Source organism: Bos taurus, chromosome 4 (genome assembly GCF_002263795.3).
Source record: "Bos taurus isolate L1 Dominette 01449 registration number 42190680 breed Hereford chromosome 4, ARS-UCD2.0, whole genome shotgun sequence".
Classification (NCBI taxonomy): Eukaryota; Metazoa; Chordata; class Mammalia; order Artiodactyla; family Bovidae; genus Bos; species Bos taurus.
The window spans coordinates 59,751,067-59,764,653 of NC_037331.1; the positions used below are offsets into that span (position 1 = coordinate 59,751,067).

The 13,587-nt window shown below is 41.8% G+C and overlaps 1 long non-coding RNA gene across 2 annotated transcripts in view; it reads left to right on the forward strand.

The window, feature by feature from the left end:
* The first annotated feature begins 6,047 nt into the window (after window positions 1-6,047).
* Window positions 6,048-13,587, forward strand: part of LOC112446385 (uncharacterized) — a 56,700-nt gene continuing 49,160 nt past the window's right edge. Inside the window, exon 1 of one of the 2 annotated variants that reach the window (XR_003034351.2) lies at window positions 6,048-6,345. This is a non-coding gene — a long non-coding RNA (uncharacterized lncRNA). Of the gene's footprint in view, window positions 6,346-10,632; window positions 11,077-13,587 lie in introns of those variants that run through there. The other variant, XR_003034352.2, reaches the window with a different exon arrangement.

A 13,587-nucleotide genomic window follows, 5' to 3' on the forward strand; every position in this document is an offset into this window, starting at 1 on the left:
ACATGGGCTGATAAGGCAAAGCCAGCAGTTCCTTATAGAACTCACCTGACCCGACCAGAACTGCTGGTTACAAGGCAGCTAGTTTATCACCCTGATGTAGCACGATGTGATGGTCAAACCAAGAGGTTGTATGGAGGCCTCTGAGGCCTGGGACAAGTGTTAAGAGCTCCTTTGAGGAAAAAGCAGATTAGCATTGTGGTGGGCACCAAAGAAACTTCAAATGGTGTATTCAAACCTACCGAGAGCAAACATGGATCAGCAGAAAAAGAGGGACTCAGAAAGCAAGACTAAGAGAAGCAGAGAAGCCCAGCGGGAGGGAAGAATTTCCTGCTTTCACTTTACTTTTGGCCACACAGCCAGATTTCTGGTTCTCCCACAGTAACTGTTTTCATGTGAGATTAGGGTCATTTTGGAGGAAAGAAGGATTGTAACATTCACAGGGCAGTTGTGCTAAGAAGCCAGGTTATTTTGGATCTGTCTAATTGGCCTGGGTTGTATGGTTGTACGGGCATTCACGGTGGCTTAGCAGTAAAGAATCCACCTGCAATGCAGGAGACGAAGGTTTAATCCCTGAGTTGGGAAGATCCCCTGGAGGAGGGCATGGCTACTCACTCCAATATTCTTGCCTGGAGAATCCCATGGACAGTGGAGCCTGGCAGGCTGCAGTCCACAGGATTGCAAAGAGTCGGACACAACTGAAGCGACTGAGCACACGTACGCACACTTTCAGAATAACACAGGGCATGCAGATCAATGACACGTATTAGAAGGCCTTGACACACCCTCTAGTATATATAAAAATATATTAATTATATAACAAAAATGATTTATCAGTGAACATTAATTTGGCCGAATGAAAGAGAAATCCAATTATGGGGAATTCACCAAAGAGGAATTTGGGTTTCTCACACTGAAGATGTCTAAAGCTAGCATGATTACTGGAGAAAGTCACCTGGGGTCAGACTTCTCTGACCTCCTGCCCCACCATCCTCAGAAGCCACATTTGCCCCCAAAGTGGGAAGATGGCTGACCCACTGACCGACAGGATCCATCTCACATTCCAGGAACAAGAAAGGGGAGAGGTGAAGCGACACCTTCCAGTGAGACCACCACTTGAGAAAATGTGGGCCGTCCTGGGAACCTCAGTTGTTCTGCTCTCTGACTCACATGGTCAGCTGAGAGGAAACATGGACCCATTGTTCCCAACAATTGGGTTCCTTTAGTCCAGAAAAGAATGAGAATTGGTTATAAATAGTAATGACAGTGTCAGCCGTGAATGGTATTTTATTTTTATTATTATTATTATTATTTTTAAAAATTTTGCAGTATTGTATTGGTTTTGCCATACATCAACATGAATCTGCCACGGGTGTACACGTGTTCCCCATCCTGAACCCCTTTCCCACCTCCCTCCCCGTACCATCCCTCTGGGTCATCCCAGTGCACCAGCCCCAAGCATCCTGTATCCTGAAGGATGAAATGTTGGATTGCTCAACACATATGGTGATGGTGGCTAAGCAGGGTGGAAGGTGGTGGGGGAAGAAAACTAAAGTTTTCCATTACACACTACACAAATGTAAATTCCAAGTGGATAAAAATGTAATTACCAAGATAAATCATGGGTAGTACTCAGGCAATCATGCCTTTCTAAGATGAATACTATGAGCCTAAAAGAGCATAAAGAAAAGATTGATGAATTCAGTTATTGAAATGTTGAAAACATTTTTGCTATAGCTTCCAGGCAACAAAATATCCATGAACATAATTCGACACAAGACTATTTACTAACACAAACATTTTCAGTGTATACTACAAAGGGTAAATCTCCTTAATATAAGATTTAATAAGAGAATAATTAATGCAATACATGGCAAAGTTTCATTAACACAGTTTGGAAGAGAAGAGAAAATTAACCAACTGATACTTGAAAATATGCTTAACTTCATTATTAAGCAAAGGAATGCAATTTGATAATAATGAGTTACCATGTCTTATCTATAAAACTAACTATTTAAAAACCTGATGACATCAGTGGCTGGGGTGCAGACATATATGTCTGGTACAAGAAAAGCTGGACCTTTTCAGTGTGCAAATAATATATGTAATGTATTACATGAGCTGTTAAATGTAGCTATGTGAAGAAAGTTTTTATTCATTTTAATTTGTTTCAGTTATCTGTAATTTCCTTTTACAACTAATATGCAACATTAATAACAAGATCAAAAACAATAAAATGTACTGTCTCAATCATCAATAATGTTACACCAGAATATCATTGATGGTTCTCTCATAATCAGAGGACTGTAGAGGTTTTTTATTTTATGTTTTCACTTGTAAACTTTTCTGTTTTTCCCTTTAATGAAGAGGTATAACTTCTGCAAACAAGCAATACTAGTTTGTTTGCCTTTTTAAACAACTCTTGAGAGGCTCTCTATTGCCCTCATAATTGAGTCCAAATTTCATTAGAAGGAATGTATTTCTTCATCGTGCTCTGTTCCTTCAGTCATGTCCAAATCTTTGTGATCCTAAAGACCATAGCCCACCAGGCTTTTCTGTCCATGGGATTCTCCAGGCAAGAATACTGGAGTGGGGTGCCATGCCCTCCTCCAGAGGATCTTCCTGACCCTGGGAATGAAGCCGCGTCTCCTTCATTACAGGCAGATTCTTTACCACTGAGTCACTGGGGAAGCCCATTTCTTCATCATCTGACCTTTATTTAACACGAGAGGTTTCTCACTATCTCTTCTACCACAGTCCAGGGCTGGACAGAATGACTTTCAGTTCTCTGAAAACAGCAAAGCTCACTCTCACTCTCTGGGCATTTGCTCCTGTCCACATGCACCTTCTTGACTTCTCACAACTTTTTCTACTATAACACTCACATCCCCTCACCTTCACCACCTAGCTTGGTGGGGCAGGTGACCTGTACATAGCTACATCATTGCATTGCTGCTGCTGCTGCTGCTGCTGCTAAGTCGCTTCAGTTGTGTCTGACTCTGTGAGACCCCATAGACGGAAGCCCACCAGGCTCCCCCATCCCTGGGATTCTCCAGGCAAGAACACTGAAGTGGGTTGCCATTTCCTTTTCCAATGCAGGAAACTGAAAAGTGAAAGGGAAATCACTCAGTCGTGTCTGACTCTTAGCAACCCCATGGACTACAGCCTACCAGGCTCCTCTATCCATGGGATTTTCCAGGCAAGAATACTGGAGTGGGGTGCCGCCTTCTCCAACATCATTGCATGACTCACACACTATTTTCTGTTTGCTTGTTTTTCTCACATATTTGATTCTAAATTCCTATTGGGAAACACCTAACCAGTGACCAACAATTATTGTTGTCAAAAGAGATAAAGAATGAGTAAGAGAATGAATGGAACCACCCTCTGTGTATCATATTTTACTGTGGACACCTCATGTACTTCATCTCATTGAATACCAACTGAGGTTTATGAAATAAATATTCAGTTAAGTTCAGTTGCTCAGTCGTGTTTGACTCTTTGTGACCCCATGGATTGCAGCACACCAGGCTTCCCTGTCCATCACCAACTCCTGGAGCTTGCTCAAATTCATGTCCATAGAGCCAGTGATGCCATCCAACCATCTCATCTTCTGTTGTCTCTTTCTCCTCCCATCTTCAAACTTTCCCAGGATCCGGGTCTTTTCCAATGAGTTAGTTCTTCACATCAGGTGGCCAAAGTATTGGAGTTTCAGCTTCAGCATCAGTCCTTCCAATGAATATTCAGGACTGATTTCCATTAGGATTGACTGGTTTGATCTCCTTGCTGTCCAGGGGACTCTCGAGAGTCTTCTCTAACACCACAGTTCAAAGCATTAATTCTTTGGCATTCAGCTTTCTTTATAGACCAACTCTCACATCCATACATGACTACTGGAAAAACCATAGCTTTGACGAGACAGACCTTTGTTGGCAAAGTAATGTTTCTGCTTTTTAATATGCTGTCTAGGTTGGTCATAGCTTTTCTTCCAAGGAGCAAGTGTCTTTTAATTTCACGGCTGCAGTCACCATCTGTAGTGATTTTGGAGCCCCCAAAATAAAGTCTCTCACTGTTTCCATTGTTTCCCCATCTATTTGCCATGAAGTAATGGGACCAGATGCCATGATCTTTGTTTTTTTGAATGTTGAGTTTTAAGCCAACTTTTTCACTCTCCGCTTTCACTTTCATCAAGAGGCTCTTTAGTCCTTCTCCGCTTTCTACCATGAGTGGTGTCATCTGCATATCTGAGTTTATTGATATTTCTCCCAGCAATCTTGACTCCAGCTTGTGCTTCATAAGCCCAGCGTTTCTCATGATGTACTCTGCGTATAAGTTAAATGAGCAGCGTTTCTCATGATGTACTCTGCATATAAGTTAAATGAGCAGCGTTTCTCATGATGTACTCTGCATATAAGTTAAATGAGCAGCGTTTCTCATGATGTACTCTGCGTATAAGTTAAATAAGCAGCTTTTCTCATGATGTACTCTGCATATAAGTTAAATGAGCAGCGTTTCTCATGATGTACTCTGCATGTAAGTTAAATAAGCAGGGTGACAATAGACAGACTTGACATACTCCTTTCCCAATTTGGAACCAGTCTGTTGTTCCATTTGTCCAGTTCTAACTGTTGCTTCTTGACCTGCATACAGATTTCTCAGGAGGCAGGTCAGGTGGTCTGGTATTCCCATCTCTTGAAGAAGTTTCCACAGTCTGTTGTGATCCACACAGTCAAAAGCTTTGGTACGGTTGATAAAGCAGAAGTAGATGTTTTTCTGAAACTCTCTTGCTATTTTGATGATCCAATGGATGTTAGTAATTTGATCTCTGGTTGCTCTGCCTTTTCTAAATCCAGCTTGAACATCTGGAAGTTCATGGTTCATGTACCATTGAAGCCTGCCTTGGAGAATTTTGAGCATTACTTTGCTAGCATGGGAGATGAGTGCAATTGTGTGGTAGTTTGAGCATTCTTTGGCATTGACTTTCTTTGGGATTGGAATGAAAATTTCCTCCACCATAGTTTGCTCTCAAACAACAGGGAGGGAACACTGCCCCACCCATCAACAGAAAATTGGATTAAAGATTTACTGAGCATGGCCCCATCCATCTGAACAAGACCCAGTTTTCCTCAGTCTCTCCCATCAGGACGCTTCAATACTCCTCTTATCCTTATCCTTCAGAGGGCAGACAAAATGAAAACCACAATCACAGAAACCTAATCAAACTGATCACATGGACCACAGCCTTGTCTAACTCAATGAAACTATGAGCCATGCCTTGTAGGGCCACCCAAGACAGATGGGTCATGGTGGAGAGTTCTGACAAAATGTGGTCCCCTGGAGAAGGGAATGGCAAACCTCTTCTGTATTCTTGCCTTGAGAACTCCATGAACATATGAAAAGGCAAAAAGATATGACACTAAAAGATTAACTCCCCAGGTCGGTAGGTGTCCAATATGCTACTGGAGAAGAGTGTAGAAATAACTCTGCAAAGAATGCAGAGACAGAGCCACAGCAAAAACAACACCCAGTTGTGGATGTGACTGGTGCAGGATGTAAAGTCCGGTGCTGTAAAGAATATTGTGTTGGAACCTGGAAGTTAGGTCCATAATTCAAGGTAAATTGCAAGTGGTCAAGCAGGAGATGGCAAGAGTGATCATCGACATCTTAGAAATCAGTGAACTAAAGTGGACTGGAATGGGCAAATTTAACTCAGATAACCATTATATCTACTACTGTGGGCAAGAATCCCTTAGAAGAAATGGAGTGGCCATCAGAGTCAACAAAAGAGTCTGAAATGCAATTCTTGGGTGCAATCTCAAAAATGACAGAATGATCTCTGTTCATTTCCAAGGAAATAAGCCTTACTGCTCCCTATTTAGAGCTAAAAGGACCAAGAATTTAGGAATTTGGATCACCCTCAATAGTACCTGGCATGTAGAAAATGCTAAAAATTACAGAATAATAGAACATTCATACTCTACAGCCATTTATGTAAAGACAAAGCTAAGTGAAAAAATGAGCTAATTATCTGGATTGTTAAAATAAAAAGCACCTTGCTCTGAGGATGAGGTTGAGAGTGGAAGCATTAATAGAAACAGGTTGTTTATTTTACTTTTTCTTTTTGTCTTGAATTATTTTAGATGGCTACACGTAGAGTGCCTGGATTCATCTGCATTGAAACTCCTTGAGAATTTTGATAGGTTGAGCCAAAACAGAATAATGAAATGAACCCTTCTAGGCAGGAAGGCAGAAACAGACATAAAAGATGATTTCTCTGTGTTATCTGGCCTTTATGGAAAGAACCATGATGAGCTTCCAGAAAATGCATTATTGATGTGATGTAATAAGGTGAGCTTGCTTTCTTCTTTTCAAATAATGACTTATTTTATATTAAACATAGTATGAAACATGGCCACTAACATTGTTTTTCAGCACAAGTGAATTGTATTTGATCTCATACCCTGCCTTTTCTATCTATCTCAATAACTCATATTTTGTCAATGAAGCTTTATTCATGTTATTCTTCCATTTTTAGTTCAGCATGTATTCAGTGGATTCAAGGAATTTTTCATGCTCGAATCACACCCTTTGTTCCCTACATTTAGTTTCCTTTGGCTTCTGAGTGATTCTTGGTCAATTCATGCTTTTACCTTCTCATTTCATTTCCTTCTACAAACAAAAACAAAAAACTAACTGTGCTACCATTGAGAAAATTGATGTTTGTTCATAATTAGATATTTTGTTTTTTAAAAGGGCAACCTCTGCTTAATGTCTTGAAAAATATTAAAACTCACAGTCCCATTCTTTTATTGTACATACATATCTCAATTGCATGCAAGATTGTTATTGAAGCACCACAAAAAACAAACTCAAAATCCAATAAAAGGATTTATTTAAAATATCAATTTAGAGGAGAAAGATTAATTAGAGCATGATACAAAATTTACAGGTTCAAATTATTCAAACATTATTGTTCTTCTCTAGCTACATTTGATAATGATACATTTGTTGTCTACTTAGCATTCAGTTGACAGGAACTCATAAATATGTAGTGAGCAAATATCCATTTTCCTCCTTTTGACGATGGAAAGTCTTTTGTGTGCCAAGCACTATGCTAGACAGAGTCTCTGTCTTCTTCTTTGAGCTTGAGGTCTCATAAGAAAATGTAATCCCACTGATGAGTGTATAATGACAAACCAAAGTGAGTGCCCTGCCAACCAGAAGCAGATAGCGGGTTCTCTGGGGTGAGACAGTCAAGTGACGCACCTTCTGTACCTCTGAACTGTGGTCTCTGGCAAGTTGGTGAAATTACTGTCCTCCCTGTGCTCACACTGAAACATTTTCCCTGCCAAATGCTTGAGGCAAAAAGCTTAATAGACCTGACCTGGCCTGAATGTAAAACTTCACTTAGAAAGTCTTCTGCTTCTGCTGTTGACACCACAGCACATCTTATTTTCAGTTTTGAAATGAGTAATTTCATCCAGGTGGCTGCCCACCTATCAAGGCTTCATTTAGAATATGTGGTTTAAAGAGTATCTGCAGCAAAGAAGGGCCTGGAATAAACCCCTGGATTAAATCCACTGTGTGGCCAGGCAATGTGGTAGCATTCGGCAGCATGCATGGTGTTGCCAGGACACCTCTGTGTTGCTTCACCACTGCTCACAAATAAACTCCCTTTGCACCCCCATGTACATTACACACCCCCATGTACATATGTGACATATACATGTCGCAGCAAATGTATATACTTAATTAGAAATAGTAGGAAAAGAAAGGTAAAGCAAAGGTAAAATGCCAGTACAGGAGATATGAGAGACTCAGGTTCAATCCCTGGGTCAGGAAGATCCCTGGAGGAGGAAATGGCCACCCACTCCAGTATTCTTGCCTGGAGAATCCCATGAACCAGAGGAGCCTGGCAGGCTACTGTCCATGGAGTGACAGAGTTGAACAGGACTGAGCGACTAAACGACAACATAGAAAAGATGAATAAAGCAATCTTGGATGTCAGTAATTCTTGACTCTATGTATGGCATAAGAAGGTCAGAGTGCTATTCTCTCAACATTTCAGGATGTTTAAACTTTTCATTGTTGAAATATCTTTCAAAAATAATAAAAAGCAAGAAAAAGTACATCAAGGCGCTTGCCCAATGGATGGGAAATCTCTGCCTCCCACATTTCTCTTAGGCATTAACTTGCTCTGACTTCCTGCACTGCCAGATCCTCTCATCCTTCTCTCCTCGTTTGCAGATGCTCCCTTCTCTGCACCCAACATGGGCCAAACATGGAATATGACCCTTTCTTCCTTGATTCCCACAAAACCCCCTGCATAAGGTGTGCGTGCATGCATGCTCAGTCGTTCTTTGCTTGTCTCCTTGCAACCCAAAGGACTGTAGCCTGCCAGATTCCAGTGTCCATGGAACATTCCAGGCAAGAATACTGGAGTGGGTTGCCATTTCCTTCTCCATGGGCTCTTCCTGATCAGAGCATCGAACCCATGTCTCCTGCATCTTCTGCATCTCCTGCATTGGCAGACCAGATTCTTTACCACTGTGCCACCTGGGATGCCTTGAACCAAAGATCCTAGGGCAATGGTTGGAGGAGGGGCTTACGTTACAGAGCATCAAAGGACATGAATGAAAATGGAATTTTTTAAAATCAAACTTATAAACACTGTTTTCCTTTACAGTTTTAAAATGTCATGCACTTTAACATCCTACTCTTGAAGTAATATTTTCAATAAAGTAAGACAACTGAAGGATGGCCACTGCTGTTTCTAGAAGTCCCCTGGCCAGTCCCCCCACCAGGGGGGCCAGGTTAAGGGTTTTTGCTGCTTTTCTCTTCTCCCTGAAGCCCAGCTTCATGTCACATGCTCAGCTGATTCCCTTTCCTCCCACACCCCTTCCTCTTTCTGTCCTCGCAAACTCTGAATTCAACTCAATTTCTCATGCAGAACCATTCAGTTCTCTATATTCTGTCCCTTGCTTCCAAACCCTGTGTCTCTGGGTGGTAGGAGGGAGCATTGCACTCAATAGAACCACAGATATATTAATTCATTTGCTTAAGCAAAAAAAATCATTTGCCCCCTGAGAGCAATTATGCTAGCAGAGGGCAAAAACAGAGATGCAGTGTTTGTTTAAATAGCAATTAGAAAAATTGTTGCTACCCTGAACTGTGGCTTCACCAAAGAACCCTATTTAAAATGTGGCAAATGCTCAGTAACAATTTGTATGTGAACCTTTTGTCTGTGAAGCCTGTGCGGCAGAAAGGCAATCCTATTTAAAATGAGCTATAAGAATGCTCCTGTCATTGTATCTTCCTGGGTTACTAGCCTGGGACCAGACAATTGAGAATGTAAAGCCTTCTACCCCCACCCCCTTTTCCCAGCCCGGTGATATGCCCAACTATCATTGGTATTCTTGACTCAGCCCTCCCACTGGCAGCTCTATTCAGCCTCTTCAATTCTATTCAGACTCTTTTGACCTGAATTTCAACTCCTTTTGGGGGTCTTACTTTGTTCCTCCTCTGCCAGGATCCTGAACCTGTTCTGAATCTATCCTGGTTCTGTAAAAATCTGCTCTCTGTGCACTGTCCCCACTCTGTCTAATCCATTTGGCTTCATATGAGCTGGATTCAGTGAGCTCTGCTTTCATATCATTTTTGCCAATCCCAATTTCCATCCATCAGCCTTATGAAACCCTTGAGGAACATCATCCCTTCCCTGTCATTTCTTCCTCCAATATCCCAGCTCCCCCAAGATGTTTCTTCCCAGAGGTCTAGATCAGTCCTCCACTTTGAGTGACGTGCACTCTCTGCCTTGCTTCTGGAATCGTTGAACCATCAGAAAGAACCATGGAAACATTTCCAGTCTAAGGCCAGCCGAACACCTTGTTATGAGCAAGATTGTGTTGGAGTCTTTTGCTTGCATTAAAATGGAAGCTTCAGGACAATAAGAAATAAAAACTTGTTCAAGAGTATCACTCTCCAATCCTTTATTAAATGAAGTAACAGGTCATAGGTAAAGAGCACCTGCACTCCTGGATAAAGAAGGGCTTCTTCAGCTGCAGACCTGCAGGGAGCCCCAGTCAGCGGGTCATGGCCTTCAAAGCAACCAGAACTCTGTCAATACTGGAATGACTTTCCAGGGCAGGGGTATCATCTCCACCCTTTTGCTATTTCATTCAGGCCCAAAGGTATGATCATAACTCACCTTACCAGATTTGGGACACTATGGGATAAATGTCACCTTAATTTTGGTAGAAACATTAAAGTAAGTCAGCACAATTTCTAAGCAGATGGACTTTGAGTCTAGGGTTTGCAAAAGTTACATTCTCCTTCATTGTTTTAGGTAGAATAGGAAAAAGGAGTCCAGAATGGCAGTGGCTAAAAGGCAAGGAAGGGGAAAGCCTGCGAAAAATAGAACAAAGGAAGGTCCAAGGACGGGAGTGAGGACCTCAAGTAGAACAAACAGCAGTCCTGGCTAGCCCAATTTACATAGGGCAGGCCCAGGGAGGAGGAAAAAACATATAACGAGAAGAGCCAAAAGGCTGGAGGGGGCGGGGGAGGGGCGCTCTTCCGTGCGCGCATGCGCAGTCTCTCTCTCTCTCTCTCTCTCTCTCTCTCTCTCTCTCTCTCTCTCTCTCTCTCTCTCCCCCCCTCCCCCCACCCCCCCACCCCCGCGTCTTTTGGGTCAGCATGCCCTCACGCCTCGAGGATGTATTTTCCTTTATTTTCTAAATAAAACTGAGCTGTAACATGGAGCTGTAACACTGAGAGTTGTGATGCACCGAGGGCTTTAACGTCGGTCACTTCAAATTTTTCTTGTGAGGAGACAGAACCAAGTAAATTACACACTCCCCCTGACAACTGTAATTGTAATCACCTACAGAGAGGCAAGTAGAACTCCTTGTTCCTTTCCTAAAGATCTGCAATAACAGATTAATAATAGCCTCAGCCTGTGAATCCTGTTTCTGTATCTGATTGACTCAGGAGTCTCCTTTGATAACCACATGCCTGCAGATGGTACTGTTCTGAGAAGATCATCAGCCTTATCTGAGGACCTGCACTCTGGTCCTCATACAGGTAACACCTGTACTCTGTCTCTGTGACTAGGCAGGGGTTTTAACATCTTCATCCTGGAAAATTGGAGTCCTTCCCATGGAATGTGTGTGTTGAGCTTAGCAGAGACAGCCCTTTCCACTCTGGAGGTAAGACTGGGAAAATTTGAGTCCAGAGCCCTCTGCTGCCTCTGGGCCCACTGCCTGTCCAAACACACCTGCAGGAGGAAAGAAGGACCTTGTTACAAACAAGAGAAGAAGAGGTGGGTGACACCAAGGGGGCCCAAGTTCCTAGTCTCAAAAGACTTAAGAAGAAAGCGTCACATTACACTTGAAAATATGCGGGCTACTTTCAGATATCTTTTGATGTTGATTTCTAACATAATTATAATTTCATAGTGATAAGAGAACAGACTCTGTATGATTTCAATACCTTTACACCATGCCATTTTTGCACCTTGTTTAGTGTCCCTGGATATATTCCAATGTCTCCTAGTTTACAGCCTATGGGAACTGAAATAGAATTTGTATCCTACTGTTGTATGAAAATTGTATACATCTTAATTATGTTGAATTGGTTCATAGTGCTTTTCAGGTCTGCTATAATCTTCTACTTCTCTGTATATTTGTTCTATTATTTTTGAGAATATGATATTGAAACTCCAACTCAAAATCTTACCTACTTAAAAATAATGGTAATATATAGTGGAACTATATGTAAATTTGCTCTTCATTTTCCAAGTCTCCTGTAATTGTGTTAGCATGCTTTCATAATTTAAAAAAAAAAAAAAAGTCCTCACAAAAGCCCTAGCTGCAGCACTCCTAAGGCTCTGCTTTTATGTTGTGGTTTTTTACTGATGTTGGTTTTGACTTTCTGAACTACCCTGATCCCTCAACTAAATCTTTTTGTACTTAGATGAATCTATTTGGCTTTCTAGTACCTGGAACTCAAGCATCCAAATTACCAAATGGCCCATAATTTATTCATCTTAGTAATGGATATAATTATTGTGTGAGGCCTTGGTGAACTGCACACCAGCAGGATGGCTTCTCCCCTTACAATACTAACCTTCCAGGAGAAGACAGAGCTGGATAGCACTCACTTTCTCTGAGTTCCCAGATTCACCACCCCGGGTGCCAGCGACCCTTTCTGAGGACACTTTAGCATGCTCTCCCTGTAGGACCAGCAACAGCCCTTTTTCCATTTTATATTTCTATTATCTAGTGCAATCATAAAGACCCTCCAAATATTTGTTATGGGAATAAGTGAAATGCATAATACTAATAACAATACTGTTTTTATGGTTTCAAAGCCCTTCCAGACAAATTATCTCAAATACCAAGCATATCCATGGGATTTCTATAGTAGAAAGTTGATGTTTATCAGCATCACAGCCAAATAAAAATATCCTGTAAGACCTTCAACTTCCTTCCCTTTTCTTATCTAATCTTAATCTGATTTTCTGAGGAGACTTTCATACTGGGAAAAGAAGGAGCTCATGATTGGGAACAGGAGAGGAAAGGTGATAAAAGTATCTGGTTGATTTGGTTGCATTTCCTGAAAATAAAGTTAATTGGTTTCCATTGAATATGAATCTTAGAACCTCAAGTACCTAACAACCTCATCCTCTGGTGGTGACCCAGGAGCCAAAGTTTAGGATCTGCAAAGCTGAGACTGAAACACCTCATTCATTCTTTCATTCAGCAAATTCTATTGCATGCCAATTACATACCAAACATTATGGTAATTGTGGTGACCCCTTGGGATTTTACAGCTTAGTATGGTGGTTCTCAGGTGGTTCTCACCTGCCAGCACAGGAGACAAGAGACTCGAGTTCAGTCCCTGGATTAGGAAGATCTCATGGAGGAGGAAATGGCAACCCATTCCAGTGTTCTTGCCTGGAGAATCCCATGGACAGAGGAGCCTGGTGGGCTACAGACCATGAGATGGCAAAGAGTCAGATGAATCTGAGCTCTATATAGTGTAAATGTAACAGTTGTTCTCAAACTGACTTGTACCCTGGAATCACCAGGAGAGCCGATACCTGAATCCTACTCCAAGAGCTTGTAATTTCCTTAGCCTGTGATCTGTATGTCTGCAGTTTCAAAATGTCCCCAGGTGTCCCACGAAATGTGCCACCACAGCTGAGAGCCACTAGTCTAGAGAGAGAGAATGGTGAATAAGCAGGGAATTACTAGAAAGGGTTTAAATCCCTGATGCAGGGGAACCATGTGCAACCCTCTCCACCCTAGCTTGGGAGATCCTGAGAGACTTCCCTGAGGAGGCAGCTGAGCCCAATGGGGCCCTGAGAACTGGCCCAGGTGCTGATGTTGAGAAGCTGAGAGAAGAACAGTATTCTGACCAAAGAGAATAGTAAATGTCATAAGAAAGTACCCTAAAGGGAGAGAGAGAGAGAAAGAGGGAGCCTGGTGTGTTAAAGAACAGAAAATAGTCTTACAGTGAAAGGAGAGATAGGCAATGATAAAAATTGAGCTTGAAGAGGTGAGCAAAGGTCAAAACACAAAAATGGAAGTT